Raw genomic sequence first — 20,588 nt, forward strand, 5'->3', positions numbered from 1 at the left:
AGAAAACCTATGGCGATCTCTTCAAATACCCTCTCTCTGTCATGTCGAGTGTCAAAAAGGAGTTGGTTGAGTACATAACTAATCCCTAGAGTTATGGTGCTTTCACACCTGACGTTGAAGCATCAGGCCCCGTGGAGATGGCTCGGGACTTTCTAGATCAGTTTGCACAGTCAAAGCCAAATTTCCTAAGTAGAGTCTCAAGCAAGCTAGTCGTGATGCTGCTGCCTTTCAATATCGACGGAGCGAGACACAGAGAATACTTAGTTGAAAAACTCAGAATGATCCTGATCATATCATGCAATAATCCTTTGTATTCATGTATGATAATTTGTGCTTGAAAGGCGGGAGAATGGCGGAATTTAAATACACAGACACCATCCGAATCAGAATATCACAGAATGCTGGATGAAAGCTAAGAGCCTGCATACCAACAAAAGAAAGAGACTCATGACTGACTGAAGAAATGAATGAAGAGAGAGAGAGATGAGCATCGTGTCGAAGGAGATCATCCAGGCGATAGCACAGACCATTGGCATCAACAACCTGCCCGATGATGCTCAACTGATCTGCGCTTAGCTTCAATTGCAGTTACCTTATCATAAAAGCCCATCTTGATCATGAAGAACTCCATACCACCACCCATGATAGCGGAGCCCATAGCCACCTTCGCATACCAAGCCCTGTGCTGCATTGTTCCTACCCTGAGGATATCAAAACTGAGGCCCGAATAGACTGCTTACTGAAACTTGTTGAACCCTCGATGATGAAAAGCCTCCATCAAATCAGAACATTGCTTCCTTGGGCCCTGGGCTCCAAATTCGATCACATGTGTCCTAACACACAATCAAGCATGGAACAGAGAAAAGCAGATATTGTTGGAACCTTGAAGAACTGTATAAACTCTAGAACATTGTGATAGGGTTGCTTAGTAAATTGGAATGCTATCAAAAGTGGCTTTGAATCGGACCTTCTTGTTGGTAATGTTCTTATTCATAGGTATGCTAAGTGTGGAAGCTTGGAAGATTCACGCAGTGTTTTCGATCAGCTTCTGAACTGTGATGCAATGTCATGAATTTCAGCATATTCCAGATATGATCAGCACCTTACTGTGGGGTGCCCATGTTGTCATCATCATCCTCACTGAATTTCTGTTGATCTAGATGTAAAGGCTTTACAAATTGCAGAGAATGCTCTATCTTGGAAGAGCGTCAGATGTTGGCTTACTTTGGTTGGTTTTGAGGAGCTCTCAAACACGGCAGTGAACTTTGGCATCAAAAATTCGATTTCTTCTTGTTAGCCTCTTTCCTTGTTGCAACTTGAACTCCGTGTTCAGCAGCCCTTACACGAAATCTATGACACCGGGTTGTGGGATCCTTCATACCCTATCGAGTCCTGTTTCTATACCTACGGTCCTAGGTTGTGCGATTTTCCATATCTTATTAAGCTATCATTGTACCTTGTGCCCCTATATGGGATTATCTTGTAATCAGAGTTCTTGAAACAAACCTTGCATCTAGTCTAGTCTCTCGAACACAGTCTAGTGCTCCCATAACACAAAGTGCTCAAAAGAATGGTCCTCTCTCCGAATCCACTCCCTCTCTTGTGTATCTACTTGTTGGCTAGCTGCTCAACATCCTACCTTTAACCTCCTCTCGAGAATGGCCTCCATATTGCATGTCTTGTGAGTCTCTTACACATTGTGGGATATCTATTAATTGAATAAACATGCTACTTGAAAATTCCATTGGCTTATAAATATATGTAGGCACTTATAGAAGGCTGCGCTAGAGGAAGTGTCATCTGGAGAGCTTAATAGCCATAATATGTCACTAACTCTATGTGTGTAGGAGTAGGTAGATGACCATAGTCTTTTATTTGTTTAGAAAAAAAAAAGTAATCTAACAAAACTACTTCCATTTCAAATAGAACATATGAAAATGTTTTCAAATACTCACAAATGTGGCACCCATGCATCCTAGATGGGATGTGTGGCTTGCATGTAGCCTAACATGTGAAATCTCTTATCACATTTAACAATAGGCTCAACGACTCCTCAGAAAATGCCAGCAATCTCTTGTTCTCCTTGATCATAGTGTATTCTCTATTCAGAACATTGAAGAGAAAATACGTGATGATCAAGTAGAACAAAATGCCACATTCATTTTTATTGTTAATTTAAGTTTCATAATTCATAATCCTATATAGTACTAATGGTGATTCAACATAGCATCAATGAACTTGCATCATATTCTTTAATAATAGAATCATATCTTATTGTCTATTAACATTTATGGCTATTCATAAACAATAAGGGTTCATAGCGAGGGATATGTTGTATGTAAGCCTTCAAAACTGAAACACATGCTTTTTTTGTGTTGAATGCATACTCTTATATAAAATCCAATGATGTTACATACATGCTTTCAATGTATTTGTATCTAGACCTTCATTCTAAACCCTCTTCTCTTCTCTTCTTAATATAATGAAATCTAGCTCTTCCTAAGTAGAATTCTCACAATGTGAGCCTTGATAGTGGTAGCTCAATAACGGATGACAAAAAGAACTTTCTTGAAATGGGTTGCTATGCCTATTAAGGGGTTAGAAGCGACAAAATTTTTATGGTAATTTGAGTGTAGATATGTGTTGTTGTCAAGAACAAAGTAATTGGCTCTCAAGATGGAAATTTTTGAGAATATTACAACATAGAGATGTGTAAATCATCATGAACTAGAATTCAATAGCATGGAGATCTATTGAGAAAGGGTAAGGGTCCAGCTCTTAAAGCATGTTTTGTTCTTACATGGACCATGTGTTATTCAAAAGACACATGTATTAATGAAACTAAGCCATTGACACTACTATGAGGACATGATTTGAGAGATGATGTATAGCACACTCTTTTAGATGATGGGCAATTCTCATGACCAAATGATTGAGGGGCCTATACACAATGAGGTGGTGATCAATGAGTATGAAGGCATGGTTATCTATATGGAAAGATGATGATGAGATGAAATTCACATGCTTCTCATGCTTTTCTTATGGTGTAAGATAATTGATAATAACACCTCTAAAAGAAAAGGTGATTCTTTGGATCAGGATTGCAATCATAGAGGGGAATCCAAACTGTATGAACAACATAAATGCAAGAAAAGAAATGTGTTTTGAGAAAATGATAGAAAACCCCATGGTTTTTCAAGGAGCATACAAAGGTGGTGGAGTCATTGAGTTGTGAAGAGGAGAGACAAATAGACATTTTTAATTGTGGAGGAAAATGACATTATTGAAGGTAGCATCGTTATGAAGTCTATTTGACTCTAGTGAATGGGAAGATTGCATCTCATGTGGCTGTATAGTGACCAACAAGATTGGATTTGAGTTTGTGTTGAAGCTGAGTTCATGTGAGATCAAAGAGAAAAAGTGGGTTTTATGAAAAGAAGAGGATAATGAGTTTGTGGAAGTAAAGTTAGGGATGTAGTCAACAAGAACTTGCTAGAAGTAAAATACTCATAGTGTCATTGAGTTGCATTGTGAATGGGTCTTGGCAAGTATGCTTGGTATTGTCCTACTAAATCAATATTTGATGTTGAAACTTAGAAGTAATTGCAAGTTAGAATGATATTCTCATTGACCTTCTTGACTCAATTTTATCAACCTTCATCTTGATGCACTTGTGGAAGTTTCCTTAATGATTGAGTAATGTCACAACACTTCTTAGCACCCCCACTCAGGTGCAATGGGCTAATTCCTAGATGCCTACAATGTAGCGCGAGATGTGATCCTAGGTGACGTAAAGCTAGTGTGTTGTACCTATGTGTGATGTGAAATAAGAACCTAGTGGGAAAAACTTATGCAATTTTTGTCTGTTTGTTGTAGGAGAGTCTAGGTAGGTCAATCCTAAGGACTAGATATTCATAGAAAACCTATGTTTAGTGCGGCCATAAAGGGGGACATGCCTAGAGCAGGTGGATCCCTAGTGTTGAGATATCGAGCTCCACTCGTGATATGCCACGGTGACCGTTGTGCATTTATGTCATTGACTTGTCAGTTGCAGATGCGGTTGGTACACCGCCCATGAATAATAGCTAGATGACAGCTATCCTTATCTACCTTATCTACTCTAGTTCGTGGCTCAGTTAGTATGCCACCTTAGTAAGTTGAGTTTGGTTTGAGACCCATATATAGGGTTCTTCTATTTCTATGTACTAGAGTTCTTTTGGCTTACACAACTAAGAAGAGGAAAACTGTTTTCAGCCTCCACCTGTGTGTGTATTCCCCCATTGTGCAAGCAAGAAAGCTACAAGTGAGACTCCTTCCTTCTCTCCCACAATCTTGACATGGTATTAGAGCCTTGTTCGTGGTAAGGAGCTCAAGAAAGCAAACCAAGTTCGCGGTATTCTAGTAAGAGGACCAGTGTTGCTTTCATTTTTCTGTTTTGGGAGCAAGTCTCTGCAGGTAGCACAGCCGAAAAGTACAAGAGTGCATTGTCTCAGATTGAGACACCCTTCGTGGTATAGCAAGAGGGTAGTATATGCTGCGGGAGACGACTTTAGCCCTTGGTTTCTCTGTTTTTTTTATTTGAAGCCATTTCATGGCCTGTTTTGGAGGCGGAAGTTTTCTGCACGCACTCAGAAAAAGGCCAAGTTTTATGTTGTGCGACCACTGTTGTACAGGTCGGTGAAAAGTTACTGTAGAAATTGCATCGTATACCTGTGCGTAGAGGCATTGGGAGTTACAAAATCATCCCTGTTGCCTGTTGATACAAAATCGTTACTAGGAAGTGACTCTGTGGTCAAATACCACTTTCGTCAGTTTTGCAGATTTGCCCTTGTGAGGCTGAAGCTGTGTTCTTTGCAGTGACAGAATTTTTTGCAGTGTTCTGTAATGGCATCTGATTCTCTTTCACAGATTGTCACTGAAAAGCTTGACAAGAACAACTTCCAAGCATGGAAGTTTAGAATGACGAATTTCCTTATGGGAAAAGGATATTGGGAATTCGTTGCAGGAAATGAAGAAGAACCAGTTCTTCCTGATGTTCCCAATCAACAGCAAATGTAGGCATTTAAAGCATGGCATGAGAGAGTTAGGAAAGTTATGTACTCACTGTCTATCAGCATTTCAGACACTATGATTGTGCATATTCAAGATGCAAGTATGCCAAAGGAGGCATGGGATACTTTGTCAAAAATGTATAGCACAAATACGCAAGCCATGAGTTGATTGCTCTTCTAATTTTTGAGGAGTAGAGAAATGGTGGTGCATCTTCTTCAGGAGGAACTTCAAAAGAAGCTGTCTTCTACTCAAATGCTGGAAAAGGTAGAGGCAGAGGTAGAGGAGGCCGATCTAGAGGCCGTGTAGAAATTAGAATATGCAACAAACTCAAGAAAACTAGTCCTATGGAGGAGGACGTGGTAACTCTAGAGGCAGGGGGAGCCAAAGAGGTCGTGGTGGATGGCAAAGAGGCAAAAATGCAAAAAATAATATTGAATGCTACTACTGTGGTAAAATGGGTCATATGGCTAAAGACTGCTATAAAAAGCAGAATGACATCATGAATGGAAAATTGCAACAAGGGAATTATGCATCTTCTAGTAGACAGGGTGATGACATAAATGAGCATTTGTTTATGGTGCAGCACATGAACAATTCTGTGACAAGTGCAGAAGAAAGCAACGATGTATGGTATGTTGACTCAGGTGCATCAAACCACATGACAGGTCATGCAGAATGGATGGAGGATGCAAGGAAAATGAAAAAACTAGGATTTGTGGAAACTGGTGATGATACTGCACATCCTATTGCGCAGATTGGAAAAATTCCTTTGTCTATGTAGGATGGGAAAAAGAAATACCTCTTCGATGTATTTCATGTCCCGAATATCACCAAGAATCTGGTTTCCGTTGGTCAACTGGTTGAGCAGGGCTTGCAGGTCAGATTTAATCCTCATGGATGCTTTGTTGAGGATATGAAAAATAAAGGTCGGTTGATGGTCTCTTGAGATGCCCTCTCTTGGACAAAGACATGCCCTCATCAATATTCTTGCATGTCAAACCTTGCCTACAAAGTAGTATTCATATTGCTATGAATGCCTTGTGAATACCCCACCTCTAGTTATAAACATGCTATCAATCTATAAAATTCCCATGATAAATAAAGTTTACACATGTAGTGTTGGCTATTCTCCTAAAAAGGAAAACTCTCCCCCTTTCCAAAATGCAACAAGTACTTCTAAATTTGGTTTTTCTAGTGTTACTTTTGGTGCTTCTTAATCAAATAAAGAAGCATTTGGTAGCTATGGTTGACTCAAGAAGCTGGTAAGGAGGATGAAATCATTTATGAATATGTATAGATCTCTTGGTGAGTTGTACTCAAATATCTTTGTTAATGAAGTTACTAAACCTTCTATCTTGGAGTGTAAGAGGACTAGGTGTGCCTCACAAGTAGCTACACACGGATACAAGTGCGGGACAGGCTAGTATTTAAGAATGATATCTTTGATTTGGTAGAAATGGATGAAATAGCATCACTAAAGAGTTTCATTTGGAGGAACAAAAACTCATATATTTTGTGGTGTACTATTAGATTGGATAGATTCTACACTTCATGTGGCACTTGGTAGATACATCCAACTTCTTCCTTCGGGGTGATTAAAGAGTCTTCTATCCTTGATAATTTCCCTATTTTCTCAACATTGAAAATTATTAAAGAAAGAAGCAATAAGACATGTCCTCCCCTATTTAAACTTAGTACATCCTTTCTCAAGCAAGAAAAGTTTAGTTAGTAGATTTTAGATGTTTAGCATGATACACTCATGTAAAATACCCAAAGTTTTAGTAAACAGTGTGTGGTCTTAGAGAGTATTTATGTCCCATAAGTCAAACCATAATTTGGTAGGATCCACTCATCTATAAATAAACGTCTTGTTTACCATCCAACCTCATCCTTTGTTATGTAGGTTTCAGCCATCGGCTCTCCCTCAAGTGGCCATCTAGCATATTGCAATTGCAACCACGTTATTAGTATTCCCTCGCACCCTATCCAGTATTGCCACCCTCTTATCCAAGCAAAATACAGCTAGCACTCACTATATTGTAGCCTTAATCTGCATCGGATCTTCCTCCTATAGTTGTTGCCCAACCTCCCACTACTGCCAGTGATTGACTATTATCATCTTCAAGTGCTTATATTATTGCATTTACCAGTCCCAAGTCCTAGAGATTGTTATGTTTTGGTTTCCAACTTGCTACCCTTCCACTTTCTATATCATCTCATCTCTAAATCATGGTTACAACACTTAGAATTCTTCTCCGATGTGATTCACAATCCGACTACTCCCTTAATCAATTGTTATGAGAGCCATTGGATGTTGCATAGCTTTGCACTTGAGCATCTTTGAATTTTTGTGTTTTTGTGTTTTCAAATTTGGACTTTGCATTTTGTGTTTTTATATTTTTGCATTTGTATCAGAGTTCTCCATGTTTCAATCTTGATCATACACTTAATGTTTTCTTTTGCAAACCCTAGCGTGTCTCCATATGGTATCATAATCGGTGCTTTTCTAACGAGTTACCTAAGGCTATCATGGATTTCTTGGTTTCTTCTTGATTACACTATACATCATGTGCTGATTCACAATAGCTCAAACCACTCCATCTTCAAATCTTGTGATGCTTTCTCAAGCTACTCCTTTAATGGCCTTGTTTTCACAGTGTGCATATGTAAATTATGTGACTTTGAAAATCTTGTGTGCTTTAGTAGCAAACATATTGTGTACTCACGATGAAGCCTAATGACTAGGACATCATGATTTTAGGTTCCCAACTTGTAACCTTGCTTCTTGTAGCTTATAAAAAAAACTTTGGGGACCCATAAATGTTGAATCTATATGGCCTTGTAAGGATGGATACTAATGTAGTAGTGGCATGGGTTTCTTAACTGATATGGAAGAACAATCTTTTATGATTTCCAAGACAATGGCCATGCAAATATGTCTTTGTACTTTTGACAGTGAGTTGGCCTTTTGGGCACATATAAGGGGGCTTGTGGTGTTTAATAGGTAGGACTTAAAGCCTTTACAAAGACCAATTGGATGGACATGAGATCAAATGTAGTCTAAGACGATAATACTTTGTTGATCACATGGATTTTTGGTACTTGGACATGGCGTAATGATGACATTTGATCGCACCCCTGCCATCTTGTTGAGAACCAGGAGGATGTGTTAATAGGTCTGCTTTGCAAAGGCTCACATCATAGCAAAGGAAGCATGTTTGGGTCCGTATTGTAGGTGCCATCTATGTTGGGTGGTAGTTTTATATTGATCGGATGGCTGTGTGGACTAGAGCAGCAATGATTAGTCGGGAAAGCACAACTGTAGTTGGTGGAAACATGCAATGTTCTTAGAGGTAGTGCTTAGTATGAAAAGATGAACTTGAAGCCTGGCTACCATCAAAGTGCTGAGGAAGGTGTCCTCTAGGTCAGAGGGGTTGGCGTTGATTGGAGAAACTCCAAAGACATTGGTTCTCGTCTCCAAACTGGAGAAAAACTCAGAGTTCATGCTGCCTATTTGCACAAGGAACTTTAGACACCTATCCATATAGTAAAAAAAGAGAAATTTTCTAGATACTTATCAAAGTATCTAGAAAAAGTCTCAGCTAGTAAAAGTGGAACACTTTACAAGTTTGTGATATAGTAAAATATTCTTATATAGAAATTTTAAAATTTTATAATTATCAATGTAGTAAAATTTTACTATATAAACAATTTACTAGTTAGAACTAATGATATAGTATTCTTTATATATAAGAAAACTAGTTGCAATCATGTAGATAGTTTTAAAAATTACTATCATGGTAAAAAATATAAATTAAAATAATAGAAAGAATTAAAATATGTTTTCTTCATTAATAAAGAGGACAATTCAAGACACATATATCATCAATACTCAAAGGTTTATTGTGATTTTTTGTGACATGAATTTTCTCTCTATAGAGCAACCAATTCACAAGAGACTTTCTCATGGCTGTCAATGTTTGCTCATTGCGTCCTCCTAAAAAACTAGGATCTCTCTTAATAACACCATATGTAGATTTTAATGATGCATATCGCTCATCAATGGATTGGATGTCCAAATATTCGAGGAGGATGGTTTCTTGGTCTTCCTCTTCAAAGGCATTAACAACTTGCATTTTAGAAATACAACATAGATTAGTGTGCTACTACATCATAAGTTAATTAGCTACTCTATAGTCTTAATATTTAATAACATTGAGTTACCAAGAAGTTCTTGATGGCAATTCTATATTAGAAGGATCCACAATTTTTTATGGCTCAACATAGTCGAGAGCCTATAGTATAGAAAATAAAATAAAGTTAACAAAATTTAATTATGCTACATTTAGTAAAAAGAAATGCAAAGAGGTACCTTAGATAATTTCTTATTTTTGCCCTTACTCTCCTTTTATTGTTGCTTGCTTTGCTGCATTTTCTAGCTCATCTTATCACAATAAGTTTGTAATTAGATATAATTTATTAATTACATATATTAAAATAAAATATCAAGAGATGGCAAAGCATACCTTTCATACATGAAGACTTTTTTGTGCAACTTCAACCTCCTCAGGATCTTGGATCGTATCTTGTGGAAGAGAGTGTTCACTACTACATGAACCCTATAATACAAGAAAACTAAAACTCAAAAATGGAATATCTTTTAATTTAAAAGTATAAAAAATAAAGAATATATGTATATATTCCTCGTGCAGATGGAATTGCTTGTAGTAGCTCCATAAAACTACGATCTAAGTTTAAATAGTCCTGAAACATGGGTTAAGTGTTAGAGACAATCAAATGGAAAAAGACTACAAACCAAGTTATACTAACCATTTCATTACCTTTTTCACATTTTTCGAAAGCAAAAATTGAAACAAGAGGCAGACCATCATTGTGTGATTCCAACTAGTACAAGCAAGAAAATTGAAGTCAATATCAAAAACTAAAAAATTCAAATATTTAAATATTTAAATGAGTGAACAGTGTATATGCATGTGTTGTACAATTCTTAGAAAAGATACATTGATCTTCCACCATAAGTTGTGGATAATACAACTCGTCACTTGTATCCTAAAATTTTAGAGAAAATATAATGAAATGTAAATATATCTAAGAAAGTTAAAGTGAAATGATTATAATAAAAATAAAGATAATAAAAATTATACAATAGAAAAAATAACACTTGAGATGAAAATTGCAAATCTCTTCTTCTTTTTTTTGCATATCTACTTGCTGGAAGCTACAATTCTTCTATAAAAAAAACATAGTTGTTCTAATCAGTGCCAATTTCATATGTATATAATCTATGTTGAGAAACTTTTGATAAATAAATATGCTTACCAAGTATATATCCACCAAATATGATCTTTTCCTCTTGAGTTTCTTTTTGAGATTTGAGCAACAGAAAGATAATACAAATACACATCCTCCTTTTTCCAAAGGTAAGTAGCACCAAGAAACTCAAGGGGTAAAATTTGATCATAGTTTTGATCTATGATCTCTAAAATTCTATGTTTGTCATATTTATTATTATGAAATTGCAAATCCTTGCCAATCTCATGGCTCTTGACCCAATTATACACTTTTCTATGATTAGCACAATACCTAACATTTTGTGTATCTCGATAGTCTTTTAGTAAAAATTGTTTTCCAAACTCATCTTGGTCTTTTCGACTAATCCTTTTAGGTGGTTTGAAAATTTGGTCATATGTAGGAGTCTTCATCAGAGATACATCCCCTATTTGTATACTCTTGATTTGCTTTTGAGGTCGCAACTGGACTCTTTGACTTTGTAATGAAACTGGTTTGCTCATACTCACTATTTGTTCGGAACTATCATTCTTTGATCTCAGTTCCTTAAATTTTTTTTGCAAAGTGATGATAGTTTTCATCATTGAATCTAGAGTTTGTTGACTTGAGGAGGCCATGGGACAAGCTAAAATTAAATCAAAAAATTATGTTAATATTCAACCAATAAAAAATCATTCAATCATATAAAAAGGATACAACAATGATCACACTCTCTTTCTCTCTCTCTAAATGATTTTTTAAAATTCAATGGGCTTTTAAGTTTTAAAGAAAAACACCATACAACAATACAATATACAACTATACAAACCATGAGACAAGCTAGAATCAAACAAGATACAAGTCAAAATCAAATTTAAAACTTTATATGCTAGTATTCCTCAAACAAGAGATTATATGCTAGTATTCCTCAAACAATAGATTATATCCATACATTAATATTATTTAAGCAATAAATTTTCTCATTCTTTATTAAAAGAAATAACAATAATCACACATGCACACATACACACACACAAAGGTCCAACTACCTATACATGAGACACAACATGAGCTATATCCATGAGATACCATCCCAATATACAAACACCCATAGATAAAGCATTATGATATACACAATGGGGTGGCGATCAGATAATGATGTCCATTATGGCCAATGCTACTAGCACCCATTTGGATCTCCAAGAATGCAACACACACACACACTCTCTCTCTCTCTCTCTCTCTCTCTAGAGTAGTCAAGTTACATCATGTGATCTCCACACTATCAGAATATCTATAGACTCTCCAATTGATAATGTTACTCTTCTTCTCTTTGTAACTTCAAAGTTTGACATTACCATGCTACACAAGTTCCAATCCCTCCAAATATCTTCATCAATATCAATTCTCCATGTCCCTCTATTATGATCACACTTCAGCCATGACAATTTGCACATTTTTTCTTCATAATTTATCTCTCTTATCATTGCATGAATTTAATCTCCATCCATGTCATCATCATGTTTTCTTGCCAACACAATATCATATTTGTCTAAGCAAGGAGGTATACAACCAACTATCCCTATTTGTAATAATCTTTTTCTTTGAATTAGATCTTTTCCCTCATATGCAACAAGTCCATTATGTAAGGGTAAAGGAACAAACTTATGCAATAAATAACTCAATGGTCTTATGCAATCCCATGAAAATGGAAGTCGTTGACTTTGTAGTACACTCATTCTCATGATTGGATCTATAAGTAAGCATTCTTCATTTTCTTTTACAATTATGCATTGCTTGTAATATTCTCCACTAAAAAAGGTGTAATACTCTCCATCCCATTGAATGGAAAAAAAATTTGTGAGTCTTTCTTTCCAATGACCTATACTTTCTAATGTGCTACAAAAAGTGTTAGGTTTTACCAGAAAGTCATTAGGGATGTTGTATATTTCTCCATTACAAAGAATTCTTCTATATGTGATAACTAGATTTCCTACTAGTGCATTCTCTTGGAGACCAAGAAATTGTGCAACATATTTTTGTTCTTCTGATGAAGGCAGCCTACGATCTCTTCTCTTTTGTCTGACTAAAATGCCTTTTTCACGTATCATTATGTTACAAGGATATTGGGAATCATCTCTTTCAAAAAGTTTCCATATCTCCTTTGCCTTCTCAATTTAAGAAACATCCACAATGCCATTATCATGAAATGAATAATAGCATGGTGTCTGGTAATCACAAAAAGCATAACCATAAGGTAAAACAAGACAAGCATGTACTTGGATAAGCATTCTTTCATGTGGAAAAGCCCATCTACTTCCATTTCAAATAACTTAAATATTAAAGTGAAGAATGACCTCTTATAATGATTTACATAATATATTTCGTCTAAGCGATTATTAGTCTTTATCGCTATATATAATGCTACCATTTGCTCAAAGTCACAACACCAATAGACATCATGTGATCCACGTCTCAATATGTCATCTAGTAGTTCTCCATTTCCTGCAACATGTTCTAAGGGAGAAGAAGTAGCACCAAAGGCTTCTTCCTTTCGAACTCTCCAAGCAGAAAATAAAGTACGTAGTACAATACCTAAACATTCTTTTGACCAACCAATACATCAACTATAACTATAGAAGGCATGTGCAATATCTATAAGCAACAAAGCTAGGTCACAATTTGACTTTGATATCTCATTAACTATACCTAAAATATATGGTAAGCACCATTGGATGAACTTTTGGTTCTCTTCGGCCTTAAAGCTTTCATAGTACTTACTTGGATTACAAGGCCACTCTCCATGACAATTAGAGGGTGGAGAGAGCTTATAAGCCTTTTCACAAAAAAAATATATCATCTTTTTCTTTTCATTGGACATGGCTATCATGAGTACTCGTATGTATTTTTGAAATATATTTAGAGATAACACATGCATCTCATCATATACCAAGTCTACTGGTAAGTTAAAACCATAAAAATCATATAGTTTCCATAGAATAGACTCTCCAGCTAATCTTGCAAGCTTTAGTTTTCCATTCTTTTTGGCTTGTGTGGATGCCCTCTTTGAACTTGATAAGGCATCAATCATTTCACCTATGGACCGTTGGGCTGGAGGATATCTTGCTTGATATCGACTACCATCGTAAAGGTAACGTCCTTGGAATGAGGGATTAGTAGTATCAAGAGTCGCTTGGGCTTTGTCTCTATGACAAAAAGATTGCCCACCATCTTTGAAGGATCCTATTTTGCATTGTGCAAGATGATCCCCTATAACCATCATTAGCAATGATCTAATAACACAAAAGTTTGATTCTCCCATTGGATTTTCAAAAATCTTTTCTACAAGGTAGTTGTATGACACTTGCATACCATTTATGTAAAGGTCTTGTAGCTCACTAATAAGTGGTCTTAAAAAAGTTTGAAATACATCAGGAGTATTACGAATAAGTTTAAAGCAACTAAAAGGTATGAATAAAATAGGAATGATGCCTAATATGGAACCCTTCCCACCATTAAGAACCTTAGTTTCAACTACACCACAATCCTTTTGAGTGGTACGAGAGGCTTGGAAGCCATCCCAATGTAAATGAAGTGCCAAGTTCTAAGGATCACCTCTATACATTTTCTTTTTACATTTTTTGAGATGCCAACATTTTTTACAAACAAAATTATCCTGTTGCATCTCTTGGTCAAAACCTTGTTCTAGAACTATTGAAAAAGAAGACCTTGGAAATGTTGTATATACTTTTCCACATGTAGGGTTGTTGCACGCAACAACCATCTCATACTCAGCATCAGGATTCCGAAAATATTGATACTCACGACACTTTGTTCCATCCCAAAACTTGTTTATGAATTTTGGTTGCATATGGATATCTTTCCCTAACCATCTTGTTTTATGATGCCACATGCTTAGGAAATCATGACAAAGTGTCCATGATAGCACTTAAAGCTCTAATTGTTTATTTAGAGGTAAATAATCAATATCTAACATTTCTCTCCTTTGTTTATTGCATTTTTTACACTTTTCACAACATTCAATTCAATCAGGCTTTAATATTCTTTTTCGCATATTTTGTTTGCAAGAATACAAGACTACATCTTTGGCATAAGAATCTCCTTTACTAGGTGTAAGAAGTTCAATTTCATGATCATTGTTATTACTTCCCATGCAAAACCTATAGCGCTTAGGTTGCCAAGACCATGATACATAGAGTCAAGTTGCTCCCAAGATGTCGAGTCTCTTACTCCATCAAGGTTTCCATCCCATGTGTATCACGTGGTTGCACTAATAGCTTACTTAAACTTGGCTTTCACTCTTCAAATCTTTGAGTCCTAGCCGTTGGATTGCCCATGTCTCCAAATAATAATTGAAGCATACTCTCTTGTGCACTAATTGATATTTGGTTCTCATCTATAATGTGTCCGCTCATCCACTTGTGGGACACATCTTAGTAGCCCTGTAACGTGTCCACTAGAATCATCTAGGACATGTCTTAGTAGTCCATCGGGAAGAATGTCTAGAAAACTCCTCCCGGCACTCCCTTGGAATGTTATGGGTTTTTGCAATCTAGGTCTTCCCGCGTCTACCACGTAGCGGAAGTATCCTGGCCGTTTCCCACTTAGGATCGACCGGAATTAGGGTTTCCCTGTTTGGTCGTTAGCTAACAGTAACTAACGTCAGACCCGAGCGAACTACTTTACGCAGGAACACCAGGTCCGAAGCGGATTCACGCTGCACTTGGTTCAAGGAGAATGGGAAACGAGAGGGATGCAAGGCTCAACCTCTCTGCCATAAAGCATAGTCCCATTCCGTTCCCCTAAAACAACGTAAATCGAGTAGGATGTAACTCTAGGTCATCGTTCTCACTATTAGCTTTGATGATGATGATCATCCCGCTATTCGTCGAGTGATTTTGAGAAAAGTTCCCGGCTAACCGGGACCACCCATCCATAGGACGGACCCATGGTCCATCCTCCGCACTTTCCTCGGTTTGTTTTAGTTATGTAATTACCTAACACATTAATTTGACATATAACAAACAGCTTCCTTGATTAATCCCGTTAAGCACTGGTTCCTTCACGTAATCTTATCACGTGACATAGAAAAACAGTATCAAACAATTTCTTTATTATCATTTCATCACTTATCTTTGAAATACAAGGAGTTCCGCCCGTAGGCTTGTTCATAATCCGCCCGAAGGCTATCCAGTAATCCGCTAGGGATCACTATTCCAAGCTTCTGCCCGTAGACTAGTATGCGGGCCTCGAGATCCAATCCCGAGTCACGTTAGCCTCTTGTGCAGGACCCGGAAGGCGATGGATTTACGGCCAGAGCCCCCCCTGGCACCCAAGCGTCCTCCTGCTCCAAGTAGAGCTCAACGGAAAGACCTCACGCGGCGGGTTCGGTCCACGTTCCCGGCGCGGTCAACAACCCCCTTGGTTAGGGTCAGGCAGGCAGTCGGGGGTAACTGAGCTGCCACTCCCTTCAGGCCTTCAACCTGAAGCATTTATATATCTTTCATCCTTTAGTTCCTTGAACAGACAATGCAAACAGTGCTTTCTAAACTGTTACAAGCACAATCAATTCCAGTGGTTGTTTAGTTGGCAAACTGTTAAGGAGTGAATCCTTCTCTCCGAATGCATCCAGCATTCGATCCGGAATCAGTTGCAACTTGGCAAGATTCCTATTGTCTTTGGGTTAGGGTCATACCCTGTTAACCCAACTTATCCAATGCTTTAGGTTTTATTAATAGTAAATCCCGGCGGCCATGTCGCTTTAATTTATTGATTAATCATTTGCGTCCGAGCAATTTCTTAACTTCCCTTAACTTGGCAAATTTTCCCTAATGAGGGCGATGTAACAGGATGACTAACCATCCCCTTGCAAGTTAAACTTGCGCAAGAACCTGCCAACCTCATTCCAAGGATTGGCAAAACTTTCTTGTGATCAAACCACAAGACTATGCGACGTTGCAACTTGTTGCACAAGTGTCGCCTCCATTCCAAGAGATTATTTCACTTTTGAATGGTGTTTTCTGGTCACGGAATTATCTTCAGACGAGAAGCAGGGTCTAGGGTGTCTTTTTACCCAACCCATCCCTAATTTCACTAGATCGACAACGTTTAGTCCTAGGGTTCCAACTCAATTCGAGTTTCATCATTTTGAATGATTTGTCCTTAGGGTAGGACCCTAGATTATTGTTTGCATGAGCACCCAATTGACTCAACATTTCGGGAATGTGATTAGGGCCATTGGGCATGAAGGTTTCGACTTAGCGACAATTGGAAAACTTGGCCGAATCCTTAACGTGCTAATCCCTAGTTAGTGTTTGGGGTATCTATCGTATTGACTGAACCATGCCCATACGAATCCCTTGCGGCTAGGTGATTTGGGTAATTCACTATGCTTGTCTCGCGACAAGGATGAATCCTTCCCTAGAGACAATAAACTAGATCTAAAGAAGAAAAATGGTTTCGACTACCACAATACATGTAAACATGCGACTCACTCCATCTTTCATTGGTAAAGTAAAAATACATGATAAGCTGGATACCAACTTTCTTAGGACCTACTAGGACTTACTTCAAATAATCATGTCTACTACCTTGTTATCTACGCCTTAGAATCTCATGCTTTGTTTAAATCCTGCAACCTTTCCCAAATGCAACACTTGATGAATGAATTTTATGCACGATGAAAGTGCAACATGCAACCCTTTCATGACTACAACGTAGTTAAATGAGGTTATTGTAGAGTTAGTGTTGGTATATTCTTTTTTGCAAGCACATGCCACATGCCAATCCATAGATTCATTTTTTGATACACCACCCTTACTTTTCGGATAACCTCCTATGGGTGTTAACAACTTTTTCCCCCCATGAACCATTACAATAAAGGTTTTTCCGGGGCCTTAGCAAGGTGGCGGCGTCCTGGTGGCGGCAGCAGTCGATGGTCCGGCAGCCCTTGGCGGTGTTTCGTCAATACGGCAGCTTCCCTCCTCCTTCAATCCCACCAGCATGGCAGCCTCCCTTCGTCTGTCCAATCCTTCACTCCCTTCGATCCCACCAGCACGGCGGCAGCTTTTCCCTCACACAGCACGGTCCCCCTCTCCCCTTCGTAACGGATGTTTTTATAGGCATGGGGGGGGAAAGAAGGCCTCCACCACGTGGCCCCCCTTGCATGGGTTCCCCCCCTCCCATGCAGGCCACGAGTTTCATATCCCATCCCCCCCACACTCCCTTTTCTCCAGTCGTGCATCGGCTGGGGAAAAAGGGATAGAAATAAAAAAAATTGCCTTAAATATTCAAATTGCCCTTCCCAAGAGGGTGTTTTTGTGAGACTAGCGGTTTCGAACTTTCGGGTTTGATTGGACCCCATTTCTCGCGTGCGGGTCACACATTACACCGCCAATAATTTCAATACAAGAGATAACCTTTGCACAAGGTTTGCGTCGTGTGCGGGACATCAATATTCACGGGTGGGAATATTACATTCTCTCCCCCTTAGAAGAATCGAGATGTCCTCATCTCGAGATAAACTGGGGATATTGAAGATTGAGAGAGTTTTCATCCATCCAGGTGGCATCCTCTTCGGGATAATCTTTCCACTGGACGAGGCATTCTTTCAAGGTTCTAGATCTCAACTGTCTCTCCCTAACATCTAAAATCTTTTCCGGTCTTAGTTCAAGGACTCCTTGACTAGGCATTACAATTTGTTGGTCATCGAGTACATGATTAGGGTTGGGCACATATTTTTTTAAGAGACTAATATGGAATACATTGTGAACTTTTAGGCTATCCGGAAGTTGCAGTTTATAAGCATTGGGTCCCAGGCATTTGAGGATTTTATACGGCCCATAGTACCTTGGACTTAGCTTCTTGCATTGTCCTAGAGATAGAGAACTCCTTTTCGGCCGTACACGAATGAAGACCATGTCTCCTTCTCCGAAGACCCTCTCTTGGCGTTTCAAATCCGCATATGCCTTTTGTCTATCTTTGGCTGCTTGTATGTCTTGTCTTATTGACCTTATTTGGTCATCCATGTCTTCCAACATTTGTCTTGAAGCTTCAACTCTTAGGGTTGGATCATAAAAGTTCAGGGGACTTCGACAAGTCCATTATCAATGGAAAATTCCCGATACTTAGCTTGTGACTTCAGATTCTGCTCCTTGGTAGATATTTCTTTTATCATGGTTTGGTAGGCCAAATCATGGCATGCTTCCTCTCTAGCTAGTTCGAGTATAGGGCTGCTTGGCATAGATACCTCTGTACCCAGAGATCTGGCTGTTGATGGATTCTGCAAGATTAGGGAATTTAGGAATGCCTTGCGACTGAGTGCATCGGCAACTATATTCTCTTTCCCTGGTCGATACTTGATTTCAAAATCATACTCCTCCAATACTTCGATCCATCGACGTTGCCTCATGTTGAGCTCGTTCTGGGTAAAAATCCATTTGAGACTCTTATGATCGGTTACTAGAGTAAACTTGTTACCCAACAGGTAGTGTCTCCAAAGATTTAGAGCATGGATGACAGCTAATAACTCCAGATCATGCGTGGCATAATTCTTTTCATGACTCTTCAATTTCCTTGAAGAATATGCTACTGGATGACCTTCCTGCATAAGTACACACCCCAAGGCAAGAATGCTGGCATCAGTTACTACCTCGAACTCCTTATTGAGGTCAGGAAGTTTTAGAATAGGTGCTGATACCAAACATTGCTTCAATTGGTCGAAGCTATTTTGTTCGGGAGTTGACCATGTAATAGAAGTCTGCTTCTTTAGTAAGTCGGTAAGAGGTGCTGCAATCAAAGCATAATTTTTGATAAAGACCCTATACCATCCCGTCAAGCCAAGGAAACTACGTATTTCTTTGACGGATACTGGTATTGGCCATTCAAGCACATCTCTGACTTTGGCTGGGTCTACTGATATCCCTTCCGATGATACTATGAATCCTAGATATTCAATCTGACGTTTGAAGAATGCACACTTCTTCATTTTTGCATACAGCTTATGAGACCTCATTGTTTCAAGGACAATCCGAAGTTGAGGTTCATGATCTTCTTCCTGTTTAGAATAGACTAGAGTGTCATCGAAGAAGACAAGCACGAAATCATCAAGATATGGTCTAAAAATATCCTGCATTAATCTATTGAAGGTGGCAGGTGCATTTGTAAGCCCGAATGACATAACCAAGAACTCGAAGTGCCCATATCTTGTATTGAAGGCCGTTTTTGGAATATCTTCATCCTTGATCCTGATTTGATAGTAACCTGACCTGAGATCAATTTTGGAGAAGATCTTTGCACCTTGAAGACGATCAAGAAGCTCATCTATTCTAGGAATAGGATACCTGTTCTTGACTGTTGATTGATTCAACCCACGGTAATCAATACATAGTCGAAGTGTCCCATCTTTCTTTTTCTGGAATAGTACTGGAGCTCCCCATGGTGAGTTGCTAGGCCGGATGTAACCCTGATCTAACAGTTGCTTGAGTTGTTCCTTCAACTAAATAGCTTCTGGTATGGACATTCTATAAGGTCTCTTTGCAATTGGCGCAGCTCCAGGTATTAGCCTTATTTCATGATCAACTTCTCTTGGAGGTGGAAGTTCAGTTAATTCCTCAGGGAATATGTCAGCATATTCCTTTAGCCAAGAGGGTCCCTCATGAAACTCTTGCCTTTGATCTAATTTGTTGAGTTTGATCAAGTAAACAGGTAATCCTTTTCTAACCCCTTTTATGATCCGCGATACTTTGGCTAAATGGATTCTTGGCACTCCTGCCTCACCTTGAGTTGTAACAAACTCTCTTTCAGAGTTTCGAAAGGAAACTTGACCCTTTCCACAGTGGATGTGGGCGTCATTAGGCTTAAGCCAATCCATCCCGAGTAGACACTCATGGATACCTAAGTTCATGACTCTGAATTTGACTGAGGTTTCCTTTCCTCCCAGATAGAACTCCTCCTTAGCAGTTTGCCTGGTACAAGTTACCTCACGACCGTTTGCCAATTCCACAAGTAGGGTAGGAGCTTCTACTGTGACTATCCCTAATCTTTTAGCACACGCTGGTGAGATAAAGGAATGTGTACTGCCACAATCAATCAAGGTTTTGAAACCTTTACCTTGATAGCCCGACGGTGTTTGAATCACCGAGAACTGGCGATTCGGCCCCTTCTTGTGTAAAGCGGCATGGACTGTCACTCTTTCGAACTCTGCTTCCATAGTTGGATCTTCCTCT

This window comes from Lygodium microphyllum, chromosome 17 (assembly GCF_053477565.2).
Source record: "Lygodium microphyllum isolate KBCC chromosome 17, Lygodium_microphyllum_v1.1.10, whole genome shotgun sequence".
Taxonomy (NCBI): Eukaryota; Viridiplantae; Streptophyta; class Polypodiopsida; order Schizaeales; family Lygodiaceae; genus Lygodium; species Lygodium microphyllum.